Genomic DNA, 3,550 nt, shown 5'->3' with positions numbered 1-3,550 from the left:
GTATTATATAACATTGGTCACCGCAACGGGTAATTGTCAAATATTTGTAAAACGCAATAACCAAAACATGCCTTTAAACCCAACAGATATATATTAACAATAAAATGTGTAAAAAAGTTTGAAAATTTGTACTGTTATGTAATAGTTGTGAAATAATAGGCCTAATTAAGTAATTACAATCTTTATATTTAACTATTAAACCCTATGTGTTACAATGCAAGTTCCTTTCCAATCTACTGTATGGAAGACGAAATTTATAAGATTGTCAAACAGCTTCTGTCTTTAAAAAAAAATGTAAACTATTCATTAGCTGTCAATGCCTATACAGTACTATTAATATTGCGATTTAAATAAATTGATGGCACACAGTTTTAACCAAAATGGACCACCAAACATATGAACTTAAATTTATTTATTTACGGCACTCACAAATTGTAGTGCGGTCTTACAAAGTATATATTTTTATTCTTTTATCTATTTATTGCACATCCAACAGTGTAATACACCAAAGAATGTAAATATAAAATATATTAAACTTACAAAATGAGTAAAAAGCCAAAATTATGTAATACAATAAAGATTATTTAACCGACTCAAATGTAATAGACTTACACTTAGAAAAACTACAATGGAAAATATCAAATTCAGGATTATCGCAAACACAATTGTTATAAAGTGATGACAGTCTACAAAAAATACAATTTTTACAAACATTAATACGTGAAAATTGTACTTTTAAAATAGGTTTAGAACGAAGTCTACGAACAAGGACAGTAAGATAGAAATTAGAAACAATATTACAGGTAAACCATGGAGGAATTTGTTTATAATACCTCCATGGGTAAACATAGAATTAAAACACTTAGGCCTAGGCCCTATATAAAAAATATTAGATCATTTATTTGTCTTCTAATTTTAGGAGAAATAATGGGAGTTTGGCAAGTGCAATAGGTTTCAGGGCCGTTGAAACAATTGAAGGAAAACGATCTTAACTAAAACTAGCAAAAGCAAGAAAGAAAAAAGCTGAATAGGGCCTATAAATACATCCAGTACATTAGTACTGTCCGCACGTGCGTGCATGCATACACATAATATCATAGTACATGAACATAATTATAAATCTCAACCTATAGAAATAATATCAGTCGGTTTATATGCATATGATCGGATTCATCAATAGTCACCAAGCGCAAACTTGGTGGTCAAGAGGTTAAGACATCAGGCTAGATACCTGAAGGTCGTGGGTTCGATTTCCACCCGAATCACTTGCGCTTTTTTTGGCTAGTATTTGGGGGCGTAGTGAGTATTCGGTACGATAATACGTCAGGTAGGGCAAAACATCACTCCTATGTAGTATTGCTATTTTGCTGTTTGATTTCTCAAATGACTGTGTGTTACAAGTTAGTTAGGATCCGATATCAAGGATCAGGTATCAATCATCCACCACTATGCACTTTGTGGGTATACGACAATAAAGATACAATGGCAAGAAATTCATTTGAGACTGGAATGAACTTTACTTGACACAACATTAAAACAAATGTATTAGGCCACATAAAAAAATTATTAGTTTATCACCCTATCAAAGAATAAATTTTAATGATGATCACAAGTAAATCAATAATTAGAGACACATATATAAAAAGTCATAATGGAATCAAATTTATATTTAAAAATATGTTTTTGTTGTACCAGTAAATATATTTGCAAGAAATCTTGAGCTTTATAAGTTAAAAAGTTGGAAAAACGACCGTTTGAAATAAAAATATGTTAATTGGGAAAAAAAATCTGAATTTCCAAAAAAGTGATGTGGGAGGGGGTGATAAACTAATAATTTTTTATGGGGCCTAAACATCCTTATATTGGGCTGTCTCTTATACACATCTAGATGTGTATAAGAGACAGGGACTCATGCATGCACAATATTGATAAAATTAACAGCTGTTAACGGTTGCTTGACTGTTGTTTAATATTCAAATTAACACTAGGCCTATAATAAACAAAAAAAGAACTCAGGAAACTTGCACGCAAGTACCGGTAGTTTTAATGAATTGTACAGCCATTATTTAGGCCCCTGGTTCGCGGTTCAAAGGGGACCCAGCCGGCCCCACCCCCATACATTTTTCACAAATTGTAAAAAATTGGGGGAAAAAAGAAATTAGTGTCAAATTTAAAGTCAGAGAGTGCCATTTCCGGCCATCTAGAGGTACCATAATTGTAACTTTTCGTCATGGTTCGGGCTGAGTTGGTATCCTCCATCTGTTAAAGTCCCTCCCTGGGACCCTCCCTCTATTGGGAATTCCTGGATCCGCCACGGGAACAGACTGCGAGTTTTCAAATTTGGACTGCGACTATCATAAAAGGTATTTTAAATTTTTATTAGAACTTATTAAAAAAGAAAATGCATCCAAGAAACAATAAAAAGTCATCACTTATAGACAAAAAGATCTATCTGACGGATTGATGTACTATATTAGGCAGATAGGGTAGTGGCAATATTTTAATTACTCATTTAGGAGTTTTAGTAAAGTATTTGTAAGAGTATTACAAGATTTTCATTTCCATGCATCCATGTTCTAAAAATCGTCCAACCATGATGTGGCCGAGATACAGTAGTTGTCGACACTTCAGACAGCATCATTTCCAGGCATTCGTGGAACCGCAAGATTGTGAACAACTTAAAAATAGACTCTAGTCTGAAAAATGTTGAGAACCATAAATTGAGGCCTACTCATGAAAAAAAAAATTTGTTTTAAATAAATAAATAAGAGAATAAAGTAAAACAGTAATATGTGGAGGAGGATTCCATTATTCCTGAGTAATTTCCTTCTCTTAAAAGTCCCACAAAACAAAAAGCACATGTGTTTGTGGAACATGTGCGTATTCCTGGCACTGTTCTGATTGGTCAGTTGTTAGAGTTGATTATCACTTCGTAAAAGTTCATTATAGGGCCTACGCTCAATCTTTACAAGTAAGTTACTTATAAACGTTACAGATTGATATACCGTCAGGATTGCAACATTCAAACAGACTTGTTTATTTTCGTCTTTTCTATAAACAAGCACGATATTGTGCTATAAGGAATTGCGGGTATTACAATTGTTAGGATAAGACCCCATAAAAAAATTAGTTTATCACGTACCTATCAAAAGAATAAAAACTGATGAGGGATAGAGTTTTTTTGTTTTGTTTTTTTGGCTAACCTCACCCCCATTTACCGATGTTCTCAAGTAAATCAATGGATAAGGACACATATATAAAAAGTCATAAGAATGGAATCAAATTAATATTCAAAAAATATGTTTTTGTTGTATCAGTAAACATATTTGCAAGAAATCTTGAGCTTTATAAGTAAAAAAGTTGGATAAACGACCGTTTGAAATAAAAATATGTTACTTGGAGGAAAAAAAACAGAATTTCCAAAAAAAGTGATGTGGGAGGGGCCCGGGGTGATAAACTAATAATTTTTTACGGGGCCTAAACATCCTTATATTGGGATAACCATGGTGCACAACTAAACCTATTAATCTAGGGGTTATGAAACCACACT

This window comes from Anneissia japonica, unplaced genomic scaffold, assembly GCF_011630105.1.
Source record: "Anneissia japonica isolate Jap-2015-1 unplaced genomic scaffold, ASM1163010v1 scaffold287871_len1641731_cov197, whole genome shotgun sequence".
NCBI lineage: Eukaryota > Metazoa > Echinodermata > Crinoidea > Comatulida > Comatulidae > Anneissia > Anneissia japonica.
Note: the sequence above shows the minus strand (reverse complement) of the source record.